Source organism: Talpa europaea (genome assembly GCF_964194135.1).
Source record: "Talpa europaea genome assembly, chromosome: 2".
Classification (NCBI taxonomy): Eukaryota; Metazoa; Chordata; class Mammalia; order Eulipotyphla; family Talpidae; genus Talpa; species Talpa europaea.
The window spans coordinates 27,030,484-27,054,512 of record NC_140068.1 but is presented as its reverse complement, the minus strand read 5'-3'; positions in this window follow the sequence as shown (position 1 = coordinate 27,054,512).

Sequence of the window (24,029 nt, the reverse complement as noted above, 5' to 3'; positions counted from 1 at the left end):
GTATATAATGGAAAAAAATTGCAGCTGTCAGAAATGATAGCCCAACTACTTTTATAAAGTATTTCCTTAAAGCTGTAAATCACCAGAGTTAGCACAATCTCGTAAATTTTCTTCTCATTTCTTTTTGATTCTTCTCCTTGTTTACATTTCTCCCTCCTCTTTCTTTTTATTGTCCTCCTTATAAGTGTTTATTCATGCTGTCATTTTGAGTAATGCTTCTCATAAAAATTTAAAAATATTTTTCACATTTTGAACATACTAAGCCTCAAAATATTGGAGAGTTGGTGATACAGTAATTCCTGTTTTTATTCACATGTTAGGGGAAAAGGTACTTTTAGTTTTGACTTTTAAGAAAATTTTTCTTTTTACCAGAATTAAAACAGATAATAATATTTATTAGCATTTTTATTTTAACATGAAAAAAACATAAGCAAGAAAATGAAAATGGCAACATTGAGTGCACTGGTCTAAGTTGAATTAACCACATTTTATCTGAGGTCTTCCTTTGCTGACTATGAGACATTGAACAATTAGTTGAACTGTTATGTACTAAATTTCCTTTCTGCTAAGTAGGCATAATAATGTCTATCTCATAATGTTATGAGGTGTTTTTTTTTTTTTAAGGATTTATTTATTTACACATACAAGAGCTGGGGTGTAGGCCAGAGGTGTGGGGAATGAGAAGGTTCACCAGAAACAGAAAGGAGCAAAACAGCAGGATCTACTGAAATACACTGCTGACGGGAGCAGCTGGTAAGACAGGAGAGGTCTGCTTCACCATGTGGGTCAGCTCCCTGGCCAGGGAACTCATGCTGCAGTGGCTGCGGATAGCTTCATAGTGCTGAGACCTAACCCCTTGTGCCACCAGGGAGGCCCAAAGTTGTGAATATTAAATAAAATTGTATAAAATGCTTCGAAATGTGTGAGACATAGAGATGGTCTTGTGAACATTATCACTGACTCCACTGCTATTATTTATTATTATTAACAGCCTCTGATATTTTATCAGATAAAGTAATACATTCCCAGTGTCAATAATAAAGAAGCAACAAGTGAAGTCAGATCTTGCTACCACTGTCACCATTTCATTGTTGGTCTCGCTTGTGTTCTAACCAAAAATTAGTCTGGGTACCCATATATATATACAACCCTTTCCAAAACCACACAGAGAGATCAGGCTTCACATCCTGTTTTGCACTTTTGTCAATTTATCTTGAATGTCTTTCTCCATGCACACCTATACGTCACATTCCTTCTTTGAAATGACTAGTATAGATGTATTATAATTTATATCACTGATCTCTTGCAGTTTTTGCTTTTGCAATCATATCTGCAAAGAAAAGTTCTAGCAGTAGAATTCTGAATTAAAGTATATGTGTGTTTTCTAAATGGATATGTTTTGTTAAATTACCCTCTCCAAAAGTATGACCTAATTTACTTTAGTAGTATTTGGATATCATCCCGGAAACATGTACGTAAATAAGTTGTTAGAAATAGATTTTTTAAATTAAATTCACTAGGGATGTGGTTTATGTTTTAGCAGGGCCCATGACTTTTGAACATTTTTGGAAAATGTGGACTTTCATCTTTCTGACAGTGTGCATTCAAGGAAATACACATGTGCATATGAATTTAGAGGAAGCCCATCTATGGTGGACTGAACAATGATCTCCAAAATATTCACATCCTCATCCATGATTCTAGTTCAGTAAGACCATTGTCAGACTTTAGATCTCTAGAGCCAATAATGAATAGATCTCCAATAATGAATATGGATTGTTTTCATCACTAATTTTATGTCAAGTTGTTATAACAGCAATAGGACATGAATACATCTTTCATGTATCACAAATGAGCATCCAGCTACGTGGTCATGTGCTCTGTACTGGAATAACAAAGTATAGCTTCGGAATACCAAACATCCTTTAGTACATGGACAGTAAAAGGTTTAGCTGGCCTCACCACCTCCCCTGCTTTCTTGCTGTCCTAGTCCCTAAGTACCACCATGATCCTCCAGTGTTTCAAGAAACAGGTTGAGAACTCTTTCAGAAACGTAATAAGCCTTTCTCTGTGATTTCACCATGTATACAGATTTGATGTTTAGAAAAAGCATACATTTTTCAATTAGAAAGCAATGTTTGACTCCTATTTTAGGATAATTAATGTGCTTTAGAGATCCCTGGACATGGGCCTTCACAAGACACACTTATTGCCCTCAGAGGATATGGTACAGTCAGGAATGTAAACAATTCCAATATAATGTGACAAATCTTTGATGGAGGAAGTCTGGGGAGCTGTGTGGATGCACAGGGCAGTATTGTCAGTTGTAAGATGTGAAGAGAGCATAGTAGACACCTTCCAGAAAAAAGGGACATCCACGCTGAGACCAAGCAGATTTCCCTAGGTCAAGGATGAGCCTGTGTAACTGTATAGAAAGGATAAAGATAAAGGACATGCTGAGACTCATTCTCATAGAAGGGACAGCATTTCTATAACCTGGAAATGAGAGAGTAAGGTAAATTAGGGAAGCTAGAAGTCCATTGTGGCTGATCTATACAATGCCATGAACAATAGAAACAAGTGAGGCTGAAGCTTCGGAGGAGTCTTGTTGCTTCTAGGAAGGTATTTCCATTTTTTTCTCTTGTGCAGGCAGAGCCACCCCTGTAGAACTATTCACATTTAGAAGACTTACTTTGGTCAGAAGACAGAGAACGCATGGGAGGGAGCAGCTTTGAAGTTGCAAGAATCAAAGTTGGCGACATAAGGGTCTCAAGCAGATACCTCAGAGAATGATCTGATAAGGTGTTCAGATTATATGCTTGACATGACCTGGTGATAAGTGGCTACTGAAGGATGTGGCAGGAAGAGAGAAGAATCCAGAAAGACACCCATGTTCCTGGTTTCTGTCAAGGAACTCAGGAGGCTCCCATCCCACAAGTGTGGAGTTTGAGGATCTGTTGGATGTTCTTTTGAAGATTTCTAGTAAATTAATTGGTGCATAATTACACATGAAGTCCCAGAAAATAATTTGGGATAGAGATAGAGATACATACATACATACAATTAGCTTTCTAATTGTTAGAAGTAAAGTGAAGGGAGTAAACAAAAATCTCTCAGGGAGAGGATGTAGAAATGGAAGTGGGTTCAGATCAGGGCCCTGAGGAAACCAAGAATTTGTATTCGATTTTTTCAAGTGCAGTGCCCTATAAATGTCTATTAAGCCTATGTGATCTAATTATGTGTTTGAGGCTATTGTTTCCTTGTGTATTTTCTGTTTGATTGCTCTGTCCATTGGTAAAAGTGGGATGTTGAAATGACAGTGCCCGTTCACACATCTTTTTCTGTCAGTGGAATGATAGGTTTTTATATATTTATTGGTCAGAGTAATTAAACAGTTTAGAGAAAAGGGCATCATTTCTGTGATTACCGTGAATAGAAACATGCCCATTAGATGTGATGATGGTGGATCTTTCTGCCCTTTGACAACAACCTCAAACTTGATCTGTTTAGGAATTACAGTATATGCAGATGGTACTATTTTGCCCTGGTGAATGAGACAGAGCTTATATATCTACATTGTCAATACTGTAACCACCAGTTTAAATTTAAATAAATTAAATTTAAAATCATTTCCTCAATGACAGCAGCCTTGTTTTAAGCCACATGTAACTAGTGGCTACTAAATAGACTATTTCCATTATTTCCATTATTGCACAAAGTTCAGAATGTATGTTGCTCTACAACAAACAACGAGTGTTTTTATTCTAGCAGCAAAATGTGGCCCTGAGAAGGTACAAGATATTTTTAGATAAAGTGAGTAATTTGGAAAGACATTTGGGATATGTTAGGGTAATACCCTGAAGGGGTATGATTTGAGAACAAAGGAGGTTGTCCTTCAGGCACTGATAAGAATTTTCTTTTGATTACTAGTGTATATTGACTGTCATCAACATTTATTCTGTTGGAACCTATATGGAATTTTTAGAGACTATGACAAGATGATGTGGAAGCGATGAGAGAATTGGTAGTTGGAGGCAGTTAAGAGAGACAGCCAGATATCTAATGAAGAGGTGAGTACGTGTTCTGTGGCAAGCGCAGTGCAACCCTCTCCTTCGCCACCACCCCCAAGCTTTTTTGAAGTATATGCTACTCACCTTTGCTTTGGAAAGTGAAAACATTGTTTTTGCTGAGTCTGCTTTCAACATGACTATGGGGATGTGCAATGTGTCCAATTACCTTCAGTTTAAACATTTTATTCCCTTGCTTCTAGATATCTCCTTTCTCCAGGGGCAATCTGTGCATGTCCTTTCCTCATGACACTGAAGACTTTCACTGACTGAATCAGTATAATGATCAATACCTTTCCAGGTGTTCCAGTGTTTGACATGTCCCCAGAGTCGTCCAATGTGCCCACTAATTCAGTGGATTGTAGCCAACTATCTTGAAGCAAGGAAAAATGAATTGATTTTTTCTCTTCACTAAAATATTTATTGGGCACTTGATATGCCTGATATGTCTCAGACACTGTTCTAGGTGTTAGTTATGTAGCAGTGAATGAAACCATATCCCTGACCTCAAAAGCTTAAATCACTTCTTTTATGCCCTGTCAGCTACTTAAAACAGTTAGTTAAAGAAATGACAACTACTAGATTATGTTGCTTTATTTATGTTACACTTGAACATCCCTTGTGTCTAACAGAATATTACAGAACTTAGCAAAATATTTGTTGTCTGATTACATGGTTAGAGAGATGACTGGGTGATTGGTATCCTACATACAGTGAGCATTTGCTATATCTGTGGTTAAAGGTTACTCCAGTATTAGGGTAAAATTAAATTCCTCTAGATTAGAATTGGCTTACTGACATCTTCATGTAGGTTTCAGTAATATAAATCATTTTGTTGTAACAACTTAGCAGTTGATAGTATTGTAAAGTATCATTTTAATAGAGTTAATGGACCAATAATGTTGGAAAATAGAGTAAAACAGGTACACTCAGACTTGTGGTGGGAGAATATGTTGGTTCAAGCTTTCTGAAAGGCAATTTGGAAATATTTTTCAATTATTAAAAGACATTCATACCATATGACCTAATGCTTTCACTTTTAGTGATCCCTGTTAAAGAAATGTCAGGGAATGCAAATGAACATTTATCTAAGGTCTATATAATGTGAGAAGACTTATAAAGGACTTAAACATATTTTAGAAAAATGCATTGCCACTTACAACATATTTAAAATATTTTTATTTTTTATTTTTTTTAATTTTATAGAGGCATGTTTATTTATATTTATTTATTTGTTTTGTTTATACATGCACTGGGTACAGTCAGAAGCACGGGAGGATGAGAGAATTCACCAGAGCCAGAGCGGGGAGCAGAGCAGGCAGAAGGACCGAAGTACACTGCTGAGGGGAGCAGCCGGGGATCGAACCGGCGCCGCAGAGGCTGCGGGCAGGTTCGCAACCCAGCGCTCAACCGCTGCGCCACTGGGGAGGCCCTATTTAAAATATTTTTAATAGGTATTTATAGTGTTTTTTTTTAAAAAAGCAGAATTGAAAACTATAGTTGCAATACAAAGTGCTCCAAAAGTATACACACACACACACACACACACACACACACTGATCACACTGGATTATGATATTAAGAGTTATTTTGATTTTCTTATTCAACTTTTTGCATTTCCTATTTTGAACAGATGGTAATTAACTCTGTTTTTATTTATTTTTTCAAATTAGGATGGATTTCCTTTTTATTTTATTTTTATTTATTTTTATTTTTTTAAATAAAGATTTATTTATTTATTTATACAAGCACTGGGTACAGTCAGAAGCGCGGGAGGGTAAAAGAATTCACCAGAGGCAGGGCGGGGAGTAGAACAGGCAGAAGGACTGAAAACACTGCTGAGGGGAGCAGCGGGTGGCAGGAGAGATCTGCACACCTTGTGGGACCCTCGCCGGTGGCCAGGGATCGAACCGGTGCTGCAGAGGCTGCGGGCAGCTTCGCAGCCCAGTGCTCAACCACTGCGCCACCAGGGGAGGACCTGGATTTCCTTTTTATTTGTTAATTGCTGAGCAGTGTGTGTGTGTTTTATAGTAACATTGATTTACATCATTGTTCGTGTTTTAGTTGTATAGGATTTTCCCCTTCAAATGTTGTTATCCACCACACCCACCACCAAAGCTCCCACAGTCCATTCCCATTATCCTTTGTGCTCCCTACCTACTTGGCTCTAGTCCCTTCCCCTTCCTCTCTCCCTCTGATTGCCTCAGCTCTATAGTCAGGTTCTCTGGGGTTTGTTATTAACTCTGCTTTTAAATATGATTGGTCATCTTGTTACTGAACTACCTGCAAATATTGGATGGTATAAAAGTAAAAAAAATAATAACAGTACAAAACACAACAAAGGAAACACAGACAATTATAAATCAGAGACATCCTGCAGGGGAGGAGGCTGGAAAGGGATCATAAGGTGGGAGGGAAGAGCAAGGGGACTAAGGTGATGGTGCACCGTTGCACTGGTGAGGGAAATTCTATGGGGACTACACCTGAGGAGATGGAGGAAGCAAATATTGTTTAAAAATGAACAATGATGTAAAAAATAAAATAAAATAAAATGTAAGAAAAAATAGCTAAACTAAGTACAGCATAATTGAAAAATTTATTTAAAATGTGAGATAATCTCAAAATTTTAGTTTTTTGAGAACTATTTCTACAGTAAAAGTTTTCTATAGAAAAATTATCACATTTTCTTCATATGAACCAAATTATATTTCCTCTATTTTCTGAAAGTTTTTACCATAGCCACCTCTATGGAATCTTCTGCTGTGGATTTATTCATTTTCAGATTTCTGAAGTGTATAGAGCAGCAACTTTAAGAAGTACTATATTTTTCTTTTGGATATCTGTCATAAAATACAATTTTATTTTTGTCATTATATATAGGGATATAGTCTTACTACTGTAGGATAATTTCTAGAGCTTTAGAGTGATACCAAATAGCTTTTGAACTCACCACTTCAATTAGTTATGCATTTTAGCATTGTTATCAACAATCCTGAGTACTTAGTTTATTCTTTTGGTAAATAATTTTTTTAAACAAAAAGTTTTAGTTATTAAAGGCATATGTAAGTCAACTTACATTATAAGATAACACGACAGTATAATAACTTTATAATGTATTTATGGAAAGATTATGTGTAACATGAAAATGAGATCAGTTTTGCCTGAAAAGTATCCATCAATCTACCAGAGAGGATTCTTTCAATTTATGAGTCTATGTGGGACACTTAAAAAGTAAGTTAACTGGGCCCTCCCTGGTGGTGCAAGGGGTTAAGTACTGCACTATGAAGCAATCTGGAGCCTCTGCAGCACAAGTTCAATCCCTGGCCAGGGAGCTACCCACATGGCACAGCAGACCTCTTCTGTCTCACCCGCTGCTCCCCTCAGCAGTGTGTTTCAGTCAGTCTGCCTGTTCTGTTCCCCACTCTGTCTCTGGTGAATCCTCTCACCCCCCGCATCTCTGGCCTGTACCCCAGCTCTTGTATGCATAAATAAATAAATCTTAAAAAAAAACGTAAGTTAACTGGGCATGACTCTTCACATTTGAGAAGTTTATATCTAGCTCAAGGCAATAAAAACTAAAGTGAACATTTCATTGATATGTCTAGTACACATTATTTTAACCTAAAATGTGTACCCTATTTGCATTTTTAATTTTTGAGTATCAAGGGGTGTCATCAAGTAGATAATGATTATTATAAGGAGTGAGAGAAGAAAACCTCAGATTATTCTTGTGATCAGGAGAAAAAGTAAAGGGAAGGACTAACACAATAGTAATTACCTGAGCAGATGGATTTCTAATCCTAGAAATAAACATGCTAATTAAGCTACACTACAGAATGACAGGATATTAAGGTCTTCTGAGTCTGGAGAGATTGTTATTTTAATTTACTAATGTAACTTAATTCTCATTATATTAAAAAGTACTTAATCAACCAAATGTTCTTTATTATCAATTTTATTTAGGCAGTTTTAATGTTTCTGTAAAATTTCTTCCTTGTGTGTGAGTTTCTATATGGGTGGATTCTCTCGTCAGTGTATTCATGTTTTGTTCAATAGGTTCATTTTTCATGGAGCAATACTGAGCTTTGTTCTACCTCTAACAAAACACTCTTTTTTGTGTGTGCAGTTGGTGGGCTTTCAAGTAGGGAATCAAAGATTGCATAACCTGTCATAGTTTCTCTATGTTGCTTTCTTTAAAAATAAAAAGCCTACTAATAATTAGAATTCAGCCTCTTGATGAATTAGTTGAGTTGATGATTTTGATATTGCTGTCACCAAGTGTTTTGGAGGAAACTGACAAAAAGAATGAGAATAATGAATGAAAGATAAAAGTTTGTGTAAATAAGTAAATGTGAGAAAGAAGCAAGGGAGATAGTGTCATTTTTTCATACTTGCATGAGCGTGGGAAGTTTAAATGACTTAATCAATAACTGATCAACACAGAATAGTTTTTGGAATATCTCCTGGAATATATGCAATCAGCATGGCATTTCTTAGTGCTTGAATACATGTCTATAAGGAAGAAATATATTTTAGAGTAATAACGACTCATCTAGGAAAAAATTCTAAAGATGGTTTTATTTAAATTTTAACTGTTTACCAAAATATTTGTGTGGGGGCGAATATGTGTTTAAGAGGATGGGAATGTTAATTTCCTGTCCTTTTTTCCTCATATTTTGGTTGTAACAATGATATGCACTTCTTTTACATCAGAAGATATTTTAAAGAAGATATATTAAAATTTAGTAAACATTTAGGAAAGTTATATAAATTAAAACTCAGTTTTAATCCAATTCAGTGAGCATTTATTGAGTAACAATGATAAACACACACACAGAGAGAGGACTGGTAGTAAAGAGCATATATAACCTTAAAAAATACATATGTTCCCAACAACTTATACCCTTGTTACTAAAAGTGTGACCCATGGACCAATTACATAGACATTTGTTAAGAATTGTTAGAAATGGAGAATTCTGGCTCTATCCCTGAATTCTAAAGCAAAATCTGTGCTGTACTAAGACCCCACATAATTCAAATGAACATTAAATTTTGATAAACACTATATTAGAAGACTATAGTCTAAGGGAAAAAAATAGACATGAGTGTTTTTGAAAAGGGAAATAATAAGATATGGGTCATTAGCAGAGATATGGGGAGATATCTCATTGTGGTTTTGATTTGCATTTCCCTGGTGATAAGTGATGTTGAACACCTTCTCATGAGCCTATTGACCATCTGCTTGTCTTCTTTGGAGAAGTATCTATTTAGCTTTTCTGCCTATGTTTTGTTTATATTATTTGCTTTCTTGTTAAGTGTTAGATCTTGGATATTAGCTTATTGTTGGATGTATGATGTGAAAATGACCTACATCAAAAAATAAGAAACAATTTTGGTGAGGAAGTAGAGAAAAAGGAACACTCATATACTGTTGGTGGGAATGTAGATTGGCCCAACCCTCATGGAAAATAGTATGGAGGCTTCTTAAAATATTAAAAATGGACCAACCATATGATCCAGTAATCCCATTCCTAGGTATCTACCTCCCAAATGCAAATACACAATGGAAATCTACTGAGCTATTAAAAAAAAGATGAAATCTTGCCATTTGGAGGGGATTATGCTAAGTGAAATAAGTCAGAAGGAGAAAGATAAATATCGGATGATTTCACTCATGTGGAAATAAACAAAACGAAGTAACAGTCAAACTAAACCAAAATAAACCCTAGAAATCTGACTATTTTGGGAGGAGAGGATGGGTGATGTGGAATAAAGGAGGGAGGGGGCCCCAATAGACTGCAGCAGAGGATTATGGGTATGTTGTGGTGTGCGCGGTGACATACATTTGAAAAGGTGGGATCCTATAACTCTAAATTGTATATTTTGTTGCAAATCAATGTTACCTAAATAAAAAATAATACAATAAAATAATAAGAAATTTAATAAGAAATACTTTTTATACAGAAACATATACTGTGGAACAATAATGGAATCTAATTCTAATTATATAAATTTGCTGTAATTTTGAATCTACTCTCTTTTGTGTTTTACTGCCCATATGGCACATCATTTCCTAAAAAGTGCCCCTGGTCAGAATATGTCTGAGAAACAGTGCATAGGGAATGCTGTTGCTTCCGGATGGTTTGTTCAAAATTGTATGTTAAAGTTTCTGAGAACGCCTGAAATCAATGTTTTATTTAAACCAAGGATTCCACAAATATGTTTAAATATGCAACTTTTCTTTTCAGGCATGGCACAATTAACTTCCTCCAGAATTTGTGTCCTATGGAACATGCAGTGGGAAGCTGAATTCTTCAGCTCTCCATTAATTTCTTTTTTTTTTTTTTGGTTATAAATCATCCTGAATAAATTCAACCTTGAATACAGGCATGAACAAAAAAGAAAATTTACCTCTGACACAATTAAAGTAATGATATAGTAAGCTTGAAGCAAATTAACTCAGCTTTTCTGCTAAAATCCATCCAGATCTGGATAGATAGTTGTCTTTGAACAAACAGTATGCTAGAGTCTGGTCTCCACATATCATTGAAATTAAGCTGGATCCTGCAAGTAATGAAAAGGAAGTTTTGGTTAACTACCAACAATAAATAATTCATTGGTGAAATTATGAATAAGAACAACTGTCATGGCTAAAATAATGTTCCTGAAACTGACATAGTATTTGAAATAGAGTCGTTTATAGATTCCGCTAAAAAAGAGTAGGTATATATTCTCTGCTAGTAAATTGTTGAAATTCAAAATTTCCTTCAGGGAAAGGTACATGGGTCTATCAAATTAATAGTAAGAAACTCTTAAACTCAGAAATTCAAAGACAGTGAAGTCAGAGCACACACCAAGGAACTCACAATTCTTAATTCTGCTTTTAGTTCTTTAGACCTGCCATTTGTTGCTATTTAAAACTATATTTTAAGAGGTATTTCCTCTCTAATTATATAAGAAATATACTCACTATGCTGGAAAATATTTTTAAGCATAGAAAAGATTGTGAAATCAGAATTCCACCTACCTGCACTGTTAGGTTATATGAAAATTGCTTTGACTTGATTTCCTTGGTCCCATAATTCTTGTTTATTTTAAAATATTGACCCTGTCAACAGTACCTTCATAAATCAGTTGTTCCTTGTATGGCAGTGGCTGCATAACTGCCAGGTAAGGTATAGTTCTCTAAAAGCCCTTGGTGAAGAGATCTGACTGTACTGCACAACTTTTTTTCACACAAAGATACATGGCTAATGTGAGACCATGAGACCGAATTTCCAAGCTGTTCAGTCACTATCCTCTTATCTAAATTTTTGAACAAAGAAAACCAAAGAAGTTTGCCTCATATGTCATTTGGCAACTGCTTCTTAGTATTCCAACCCTGACTATTGCAACTAAACTCATCACCCAAGTATTTTAGCAAATTGTGTTGGCCATTCCATTAAGCCACAGTGACACCACATTGGCATCAAGGTGGCATTTGGTAAGTGACTCAGCTATTTAGGGCTTAGGAAATTTTGTGGCACTATACATAAAATCCATGAGAGATAAATTCATGTTTTTCATAGAGAGAAGATCATCTCCATGTACACATAACAAATTTCATTATTTCTTTTCTGACTTATTAAAAATTCACATGTCTGAAAGACTTAAAAAATTACATCTTTGAAAGTAAAAAAAAAATTGTGCTTTCTGTGTGCACTAAACAATATTGGAGAAAAGTACACATCTCTGACTGCCAGATATGCAAAAAAAAATGGAAAATTAAACTCCAATGAAGAAGGTAAATAATACAAATATTCCTGGTACTATAAGCATTTCAGGGAAAAGAATGTGGCAAAATGCCACATTTTTATTTCTCATCATTAAGCATGACAATAATTAGATAAAAACAATTGTTAAATTTATTGAAAAGAAAAACCTGAAATTTTGTGGTCAATACCTGGCTTAAGTTAAAGAAAAAGCTTTGGGCCTCCCCGGTGGCACAGCGGTTGAGCGCTGGGTTGCAAAGCTGCCCGCAGCCTCTGCAGTGCAGGTTCGATCCCCGGCTGCTCCCAGGCCACCAGAGGAGGGTCCCACATGGCGCGCAGACCTCTCCTGCCGCCCCCTGCTCCCCTCAGCAGTGTACTTCAGTCCTTCTGCCTGCTCTGCTCTCTGCTCTGGCTCTGGTGAATTCTCTTACCCTCCCGCGCTTCTGACTGTATCCAGTGCTTGAATGAATGAATAAATAAATAAATCTTTAAAAAAAAAAAAGAAAGAAAGAAAAAGCTTTAGGGAAGTCCATTTTCGCTTGATTAACTTTCTCACTAGACATACGATTGATGAATTCAGTTGTTCAACTTGTGGGCAGGAAAAAAGAAATTAAATGTAACAGTTTCACTTCTTCTTGTACTACTATAAAGATAATATAATGCCACCTGTGTTGAAAACAGAATCAAAGAATATGTCACAAATATATATCCAGTGTTTTATGCCCTATAATTTTAGAATTACACAGCCTTTGGCAATCTTCTTGTCAAATTACCTGACCCAAATAAGAAATATTTTCATGTTCCTACTTTATATGTAAATGACATATCCATCTTTGTATGTATGTATGTATGTATGTATGTATGCATGTATGTATGTACGTATCTATATATCTATCTGTTTATCTATCTATCTATCTATCTATCTATCTATCTATCTATCTATCTATCTATCTATCTAGATAAGCAGCCTACCAATGTGTTGTAAAGGGGTATTCCTACACAATTGCAATAAAAAAAGTATTGTTCATTTTCAAAACATACCTAAAAGCAACCCACCAATGTGATATCAAGGGAAATTCCAACATAACTGCCATAGGAAAAAATGGTTATTTTTCAAAATGTACATTACTTTTTTACTCCAGAAGAAATACTTCTTTGGTCAAATCATATCCACATAACAAAGAAAAATTTTTTGCACATTCATGAAGTTAAGCAACCCCAAAGCTGTATTTAAATCATAATCAGAAGGTGATTTGTTGTAAGATATTTGAAACTCCTCTCTCAGAAATAGTATTATGGATTGTCAGAGTCTCAGGTCAGCTCACAAATTTGTTTTGAAATGAGCAGCAGAGATGGTCCAGAGACCACTTTGAATCCTCAGTGCCTGACTCTGGAGTTCTGAGTCCCTTTACTCTGAATTCAGTGATATTCAGCAACATTTTTAAAGCATTTCCGATGTGTTATATGTTAGACAACTAACATTGGGAGTACAGAATCTATTAAGAAATGGAAACACCAATGACCCAAGCCTTTTGGTGGCTATCCTATGACTGTCTTCCAGGAAACATAAGCCCTAAAATAAAAGAGTTTGATATGGGAGCTTCAGGGGTTCTCAGATTTGCTAGGAAGAGTTTATGTTTGAGGAAAGTGGTGCTGGAATAGTACTCCCTAGAGTAATACTGAGCTATAACAATTCATTTGGAAACTGTGTGTTCTTAAATTGGAGACTGATACCATCAATAGACCAGGGTGTAGAAAATATGAATGATTTAAGTCAGTAATAAATTATAATAACTTTGAATTATAATGTGTGATTGATTGCTACCAATACTTCAATTATGATGCTTTAAAAAAATAATGGAAGACTGTAAGGTTACTTGATAAAGTTATAATGGAATAAATAAATATTTAAAAATATTTTTTAAATAAAAAATAATGAAAAATTCAGTTCTGAGTTTTCAGAAACAAAAAATACAAATGTAAGAGTTTATTGAATTTAACATCACTTTGGTACCAATCATTGCCTAATGAAGTGAGTTCCTATGTGCCTTTATAATAAATGATCTGCTCAGATAGTCATCTGGTTAACGTAACTGATAACCATGGATGAATGAAAGTCTTGTAAGTGACTTGGGCATTCTTCTAAATCCTCTGGTGTTTCAGAGTGGTTTCCCTCTATGTGTATGTAGAGCTAGTTATTAACATTTCATATCAGAAACATTGGAACATGTGAAGGGTGATCCTTTGCCTGTTGCCTTTGATATGTATCTTTAAAATGATAGTGGCTTCAAATAAGGGATGCTTCAAACTTTAAAGTGACAAATATAAGCTATAACACCAAGGTCCCTTGTAAGATATTACTTCCCATCACAATCCCTTCCTTTCCCTTTAAGACACTGCAAATGATTTATACAATTTAGGAGTCAATAAATTGAGGCAGCATACACCATATTTTTGAAGGCAAATAATGGAAAATAATTATATAATGTGCTATTGTGCAGGAGTAATTTATTAACCATCAAGTCAATTACTACCTCATGGGTAAGATACTCACCAAATAAGCAAGGGCCCTTGCTGATCCCAGGTGCAGTCTTTTTAAAGACCTCACATCTATTCATCTTCCATTTTATTTAATTTAACTCAACAGGTTTCAAAAGTTAAATGGAAAAAAATCAGCTTCTTTTCAACTCCTTTTCTACCATGTGGGAATACAGTTCAGTTTAGCATGGACTGACCCCCCTAGGATCAAGGCGGTAGAATGAACCATAATGTTGTATCATAATGATGTCATGTCCTGCCCCATATTTCCACCCTTACCTCCACCAGTGGTTCCAGACTCCCCACAATTTTTATAGGAAATAGAGATGCCTCCTTTCTCAGTATTTATAGATTTTATAGGTTAACTTGCAGCTGCCTGAAGATAGTGATTTTAGTCTTGAACAAACTGCCCTTGCATATATCGACAAAGAATAATTATGTTTTATTTATGATAGGAGAAAAAGCATGATTTGAAGGAAGTTGTTAGTAGAAGACTTAAAGAAAGGATACCAATATTCTGGTCTCACCTTATAGGTTAAGAGTTATAAGGCACTGAGTAGGATTCTAACTTTAAGGTCAATCTGTTTCCTTCTCTATAAATTGGGAAATGGAGTACTATCTTATCTACCTCACAAAATCCTTGGAAAAATTTAAATTTAAAATGAAAGCAATTTGTAATTTATTCTCTGCAATGCAAAAAAAAGATATTAGTAATCAAAATGTTTTATTTATTTATTTTTAAAGATTTATTTATTTATACAAGCATTGGGTACAGTCAGAAGCGTCGGAGGGTGAGAGAATTCACCAGAGCCAGAGCGGAGAATAGAACAGGCAGACTGACAAAATAAACTGTAAGGGGAGCAGCGGGCATGGCAGGAGAGGTCTGTCACGCCATGTGGGACCCTCGCCCACCCGGAGGCCGGGGATCAAACCAGCGCTGCAGAGGCTGCGGACAGCTTCACAGCCCAGTGCTCAACCTCTGCGCCACCAGGGGAGGCTCTTATCAAAATGTTTTAATTGGACATACATGTTCCATATTTAAACCTGCTATCCTAGATGACAAAATTATTGAAACAGACAAAAAAAACTGACCTTAAATACAAGTCCAAGGCTCTGAGATTACTTTTTTTATCTCCAAGAGTAAACAAGTGTATATCTCAAAGTAACAACTTGGAATAGTTATGGTGCTTATCTTCTCAAGTCCAAAATGGAAAATCTAATAGGCTATGGGTTTACAAATGATAGTGTTTTGAGAGGAAATACCCATGTAAACTGTGGCAGGAATCCTGGGGATCTCTCCTAATCTCGGTCTTCTGAAAACACAGACATCATTAAGCATGTTTCCTCCTACCTTTCATTGAATGACCCAAAGGCAAGAATTAAATAATAATTGAGTTTTAAATCTCCCCCCACACACACACAAGACACCCACTAACACATATTTCATTGTTTACTGTGACTATTTCTTTATCATTTGTGGATAGTCTTGATAAAAAAAATAAGTTAATTCTATCTTCAACAGGGAAACACAAGAAAAGAAAATTAAAATAGAATGTTAGGCCTCTTGGTCCTCTTAGATCTAATTAGAATGAACGTGTCATATCTGTCTACCAAAATTGAATCAACAGTGGTCAAAGATACCCATCTGAGCAGGCAATGCTAAAACTTTTTATTTAAATTTAGAGATTTAACTGACCAAGTTTCCTGTACAAGTCATATTTGAAATCTAGTTTCTCTGACTTTAGGCAATATTTATATTTGCATATTTGTTCCCAAAAAGAGATGATCAGTGGTTTTCTGAAAAAACTGTGATGCTTAAGGAAGCCACAATTCATTAAAAAAAAAAAAAAGAGGACGAATAAATTTAGCAGAATGTTAAGAATAGTTATATCTAGAAAGTAACTTGTGGTTTATTTTCTTCTTTTTCTCCTTTCTACTTATAGGTATTTTCTAAGCCTTGCCTGTATTTCATAATGGAAAATAGTATTAAATCTTATTTTTCTCAAGACAAGGAAATGTTCAGTCCGGACATTCTGTGTGATACAGATTCAGTACAGATACATATTATTACTAACAACATTTATGGACATAGTTGGTTGTAATTTATTATTATTTTATCCATAAAATGAAAAATTTACAAAATATTTTTTCTTGTGTTCTTTTTTTATTTTTCCTTTACAAGTTTTATACTATTTGAGGGGAAGGGAAGAATCAACCTAAGCAGAAATATGCAAATAGAAAATGAAAGTCCTCTGTCATCCCAGCTGGAAGGTAACAGTTTGTTGCATAATGCTCCAGATTTTTTATAATGGACACTATGTATTTTGAGCTCTTCTACAAAAATGAATAATTATACTATTCAAACACCTTTGTAGTCTCCACTTTCCATTTTATCTCTCATGAACATTTTTCTATATCAGTAATATGCACCATTATTCTTCCTTTTACTTGAAAAAAATTTTTTTAAAAGATTTATTTATTTATTTATTTATTTATTTATTTATTTATTTATTTATACAAGCACTGGGTACAGTCAGAAGCGCGGGAGGGTGAGAGAATTCACCAGAGCCAGAGCGGGGAGAAGAGCAGGCAGAAGGACCGAAGTACACTGCTGCGGGGAGCAGCGGGCGGTAGGAGAGGTCTGCGTGCCATGTGGGACTCTCCTCCAGTGGCCAGGGAGCAGCCGGGGATCGAACTGGCGCTGCAGAGGCTGCAGGTAGCTTTGCAACCCAGCGCTCAACCACTGAGCCACCGGGGAGGCCCAACTTGAAAAATATTTAATGAAAAAAAACTGACCCACAATACTACTGAATAAAAACCATATAAGAATTCCAATTTCCTTCCACCACTTATTGCATCCTATCCCATGTCCTAGAATGATCACTTTAAGATTTGTGATAGTGTTTTTCCTTATTAATTTTTGAATTCAGATATAAGATACAGAAGGCTAACAGGAAGGTCAGGTAGTTTAAAAAATTCTAAAACAAACCATTTTCATTTTGGAGATACTTCATTCATTAATTGACAAAGACTTAAAAAAACAAAACCAATCACCTTTATAATTGATGTTGAGCCATGAGGGATTTATTTTGAAATCAAATGGTGCCCAGGTATCCAACTCTCACACTCTGAAGATGTTGCAATGAGAGTAGTTCACTGTGGAGGAGGCGCATAGCCCCGCACAGTTAGGCTTTGCACTTGGCTGTTCGCTTTTAAAGCTAAACCATTAGCTTCACCCAGTATGTGGCACATTTAAAACTGGCTGACTCTATCCACATTGTCTTCTCTCTTCAATGAAGTCTACGGTGTTCACCAACTGGACTTGATTTTTTTTTTTTAAGATTTATTTATTTATGCATACAAGAAATGGGCTACAGGCCAGAGGTGGGGGTGGGGTAGGTGAGAGGATTCACCAGAGACAGAGTGGGGAGCAGAACAGGCAGTCTAACTGAAATACACTGCTGAGGGGAGCAGTGGGCCAGGCAGGAGAGGTCAGCTGCGCCATGTGGGTAGCTCCCTGGCCGGCAGGGGTATTGAACTCGTGCTGAAGAGGCTGTGGATAGCTTCACAGTGCTGTGCTTAAGGCCTTGTGCCAGCAGGGAGGCCCTGGACTTGATTGTATCTGAAGTCTCAGCTGTAATTTTGGAAGTTCCTTCCATCATTGAAAGAGAAGCTAATTATGTGGCAAGAACAAATTTGGAAGCAAGAAGATGCAGGTTCTAATGCTGACGGTGAGGCCAACTGTGAACTTAGGCAAATCAGTTAATATTTCTAGGCTTTTGTTTCTTATTTGAAGGAAGTTGCCTTAGATTTGTTCTATTTTAAAATCTGAGTCTTTATATCTTCTACATGTGTGCTGCTGATCAGTCAATTAGCTACCTCTTATAGCTTTATGACCCAGTTACTTAAAATATCTCACATTTTTATAAAAGATTTACTTATTTATGCACACAAGAACTGGGGTGTAAGCCAGAGGTGTGGGGTGGTGAAAGGATTCACCAGAGAGAGTGGGGAGCAGAACAGGCAGATCTACTGAAAAACACTGCTGAGGGGAGCAGTGGGCGAGGCAGGAGAGGTCTGCTGAGCCATGTAGGTTTCTCCCTGGCTGGCCAGAGATCAAATTCATGCTGCAGTGGCTGGTGATAGCTTGATGGCACTGTCTTTAACCCCTGCACCACCAGGGAAGCCCCAAAATACCTCGCTTTAAAAAAAAAAAGAGTTGTTTTTATTTGTGCATATAAGAACTGGGGTGTTGGGGGTGTGTGTGATAGGATTCACCGGAGACAGAATGGGGAGCAGAACATGCAGATGTAATGAAATACACTGCTGAGGGGAGCAGCAGGCGAGGCAGGAGAGGTCTGCTGTGCCATGTGGTTTAGCTCCCTGGCTGGGAATTGAACTCATGCTTCAGTGGTTGGCGATAGCTTGATAGTGCTGACTTTAAACCCTGCACCACCAGGGAGGCCCAAAAAATTCTTCATTTCTGACTCACATTAACTACCAACCAGAGGGCTCTAAAGATTCTCAGTTTTTCACTGGTCTAAGAACACTTCACCATCTCCTGCCCAAAGAAAAGGCAAGAGAGTGTGTGAACATCAGACTTGTCCCACTGGGTTAACTGCAAGCAGGTCAAATAGCATTTTTCCCTTTCTAAAGTTCAGTATAATTATTTTCTGATACAAATATGCATCTTGAAATAAGAAAGGCCTAATTCCTGGTGCAATAAAATTATATTGTGTAAATATTCAGCTTCTAGAAAATTATTTATAAATATACATAATATATTTCAAGGCAAATGATATATTGGCAACCTAAATTTTTAAAGACAAAATCCACCCATTGCCAGACAAAAATGTTAACTGAAAAAATTGGCTCATACTTACATAGAAATACCATTAAGAATACCTGTATTTGTTTTAAGATAACCCTCTTTTGGAGTAGTGTCTCCTTTTAGCAGATGAAAACAATTGAAATATGAGAACTCTAACTTGGTTGAGATGATCTAGGTAGTTAGTAAGACCTAGGCCAGAATCAATATTTCAGTAGACTGTAAATCTCTCTATATATTCCCTTCTAGTTCAAAACTACTATGATTCAGTGTCAGTCAAAGAGTAATTGCTTCATTTTCTTTCCATAACTACCCTCCAAAGAGGTAAGAGAAACTGTCCTGCCTTATTCTGTTCACTTCATTTCATGGTTGTTATTTTCTATCATTTTAAAAAATGGTTAACTTGGTTATTTTTACTTTAAAAAAGTAAGAAAATATACCATTAAAAAAATTCTTCACCCTGTATTCCAGAAAGACAGGTCCAGTATTTGATATACACTCCTTTCACATTTGATCTCAGATTATGGATTCTGTTTGCAGACAATGTGGTACTTACTTGAGTGTCATGCAGCCCAAGCTCAGAACTGCCTGAAACACAGGAGAGAAGAGGATGGCACATAGAAGGTTCTGCAAAACAACCTGCAGAGAACACAGGTGAGCTCCAGGAGCCTGGGATTATTCACATGGTTGTTGGTAAAGAGACTGACAGACAAAAGATGATGAAGGACTGCTAGGTAGTGTTGGCCAGGCTTGTTTTTTCTTGAGAATCCACAGGGTACAAAGGACTTCAAAGTACACAATGAAAGTGTTGTTGGCTGAAGAGGCAGGGACATTACACATATTACAGGTATAACCTATGTGCAGCAAGGATTACTGCATGATAGAAGCCTCTGCCATATACCTTACATCTACAACTTCCTAAATGCCAATATTTATCTTTTAGCTTGACAAAAATAGATTGTAAATCACACTGTCATAATAGTAAAAATATGAGAATAGCTAAGAAATTTTGAAAAACATTCATAACAAATGAAAAATACATAAGGATTGAAAACATGCATAATAATTAAATGCACGTGCAAGAACTTTAGAGTAATTGACTGATACACTAGATAGTCATGAAATGGAGTCTGCTACATATGAGACTTAAGAAGGAAGCATTGCAGATTATTAACTGGGAGCAGATAGATTATTCAGCAAATAGTGTGAAAATTGTCTAAATTCTAGGTAGGAATATCCTTGTAATATTCTGGAATATTCCAGTCTTTTGCCAGGTACTAGAATAAACTTCAAATGGATTAAAGGCCTGAATGCAGAGAAATAGAATGGCAGAAAACATTTACAACATATAGCACAAATGATTGATATCTGCAACATATAAATACATATAAATAACAAAAAGGACAAATGAACATTAAAAATGGGCAATGTATGCAAATAGTAATTCATGTGAATAAACATTTAAAAAGTCAGAAAAAAATTGCAAATGTGCTGAAACTCACTATTAATCTTTTAAAATATATGCTTGTGAATATTATAATAATTTCAGCATTTTACATGGGGAATTTCAGTATATTATTTTCCACTTTGAATCTTTTAAAAAGTCATCTTGTTGGGCTTCCCCTGGTGGCACAGCGGTTGAGCCCTGGGCTGTGAAGCTGCCCACAGCCTCTGCAGTGCTGGTTCAATCCCCGGCTGCTGGCGAGGGTCCCACATGGCGCAGCAGACCTCTCCTGACTTGCCCGCTGCTCCCCTCAGCAATGTACTTTGGTTGATCTGCCTGTTCTGTTCCCCACTCTGTCTCTGGTGGATCCTCTCACCCCCCACAGTCTCTGGTCTATACCCCAGCACTTGTATGTATAAATAAGTAAATCTTAAAAAACAAATAAACTACTCTGGGCACAGAGGGAGCCCTCCACTAGAAGCAAGAAGAGAGAAAGAGAGAGCACAGGTAACACCACACCAGTTGGCTGAAGAGAACACATTTACAGATTTACTTCACCCCTCTAAAAACGGATGGCTGTCGGGTCTAGGAGGTTTAAAGGAAATCAGGATCTCAAGGAGATGAGACCTTCAGAATCCCACCTGTACCAACCTGATGTCCTCATACCATGCTGACCCCCTTCCTCGCCTTCTCTAGGATTTCTCCTTGTCTAACAAGTCTCTTGTCTCTCTATCATCGTCATTCCTCTCTTCACCCCTGAGTGTCTCCCATTCCTTGTGCCCAAATCTCCCCCTATTCATGAATCTCTCCTCATTCTCTCCCTAAGACCTGCTGTAGCCTTGTGGTTTCATGCAGACTGACCCACACTTTTTTTTTAAACTTTTTTTTTAAAAAAGATATATTTTATTCATGCATACAAGAACCGGGGTATGGCCAGATGCGCAAGAGGGTGAGAGGATTCACCAGAGACAGAGCAGGGAACAGAACAGGCAGACTGAAGAAATAACACTGCTGAGGGGAGCAGCAGGAGAGACAGGAGAGGTCTGCTGCACCATGTGGGACCCTTGCCGGCAGGCCGGGATCGAACCGTTGCTACAAAGGCTGTGGACAGCTTCACAGCGCGGTGCTCAACCGCCTACACCACCAGAGGCCCTGACCCACACTTTTTAAGGGAAGAAATAAAAAAGATGCATGCAAAAGAGATCTTCTGACCATAGCTTTTTCTTTCAGCAGAGGAAAACAATCTTGCCTAGAAACTCCCATGAAATACTCTATTATGTCTCACCGATCATCACTGGGTCATATGCTCCCTTCCTGAACAATTGCAGGCCAAGAAGAAAAGTGTTTACCATGATAGGCTTTGAACATTGTGACTTTGTTTGTAGGCATAGGCATCTAATGCCTTAGTAAAATACACATTGGGGTTTATTAACAGGGAAGAAAGAGGGCCTCTCCAGTGGTACAGCGGGTTGAGTGCGGCGCTGTGAAGCTGTCCGCAGCCTCTGCAGTGCGGTTCAAGTCCCGGTGGGCGGGGGAGATGCCCACATGGCGTGGCAGACCTCTCCTGTCTCACCTGCTGCTCCCCTCAGCAGTGTATTTCAGTCAGTCTGCCTGTTCTGTTCCTCATTCTGTCTCTGGTGAATCCTCTCACCTCCTGCATCTCTGGCCTGTGCCCCAATTCTTGAATGCATAAATAAATAAATCTTAAAAAAAAGATATATTCATCCATTTTTTTCATTTAACAAATAGTCATTGGGCTGGGCAACAACACAAAATGAACTGGATATGGTACCAGGCCTAGAGATCTAATCTAGTTGTGCTTTTCAAATATACAAGCATCAAACTCACCTTGAGGACATGTTAAAACACAGATTTTCTGGGCTCCAGACCCAGTTTCTGATTCAATAAGTTTAGGGAGGGCCATGGGGATTTGCATTTCTAACAAGTTCTTGGGGAATGCTGGGCTTGCTGCTTCTAAGACCGCACTTTGAAAACCACTGATCCCAAGGCAAGAATGATAGTAAATAGGGCCTCCCTTGGTGGTGCAGGTGGTTGGGTGTAGCGCCATGAAGCTGTCCGCAGCCTCTGCAGTGCGGGTTCGATCCTGGCTGGCCAGCGAGGGTCCCACATGGAGTAGCAGACCTCTCCTGCCTCACCAGCTGCTCCCCTCAGCAGTGTATTTCGTTAGTCTGCCTGTTCTGTTCCCTGCTCTGTCTCTGGTGAATCCTCTCACGCTCTTGCGCATCTGGCCTGTACCCCAGTTCTTGTATAAATAAATAAATAAATCTTTTTAAAAAAAATGACAGTAAATAGATGGTTACAATCCAAAGAGAAGAGGTGTGATTGAGGAGTGCACAGAGTGCTATGTAAGCCCTAGGGAGTGACTAGGAGAAGGGGAAGGAAATGTGTGTGGGTGAAAAGGGGTGGGGTGTTCAAGGAACGTTCTTCCAAAAGACAATGCTTGGCGATATTTATCAAGAACTCTGTAAGTATTACCTAATTTAATCCTTATAGAAATTTGGAGAGGTCGTTTCTATTATTCCTTATTTAGAGAGAACAAGTTTCAAAGAGATTTAGTAACATTTTCAATGTCTGACAATAACTTATAGTGCTAAGTACAAAACCTGCTCTCTAACTCTTAACCATATGTGAAAATCGAGGGGTCCCTGAGCTGAGGGGTCCCTATAAGCAGGAGAAGCATCAGCACAGACAGGCTCCAGCCAAGCTTGGGGAAGGGCAGGGACAGTAAAACAGGGTCGAAGGATTGGGGATCAGCTTAGAAAGAGAATTTTATATCTTTTTTTTTAAAGATTTATTTATTTATACAAGCACTGGGTACAGTCAGAAGCGCGGGAGGGTGAGAGAATTCACCAGAGCCAGAGCGGGGAGCAGAGCAGGCAGAAGGACCGAAGTACACTGCTGAGGGGAGCAGCGGGCGGCAGGAGAGGTCTGCGAGCCATGTGGGACCCTCCTCCGGTGGCCGGGGAGCAGCCGGGGATTGAACTGGCGCTGCAGAGGCTGCGGGCAGCTTCGCTACCCAGCGCTCAACCACTGCGCCACCGAGGAGGCCCCTATCTTATTTTTTTTTTTTAAGATTTATTTATTTATTTATTTAATCGCTTCTGGGCCTTTTGGCTAAGATCAAGTGTAAGATTTATTTATTTATTTATTTATTCATTCATTCATTCATTCATTCATTCATTCATTCATTCATTTATACAAGCACTGGGTACAGTCAGAAGCTCAAGAGGGTGAGAGAAGTCACCAGAGCCAGAAGGGAGAGCATAGCAGGCAGACTGATGAAGTACACTGCTGAGGGGAGCAGCGAGTGGCAGGAGAAGTCTGCGCGCCATGTGGGACCCTCCTCCAGTGGCCGGGGAGCAGCCGGGGATCGAACCGGC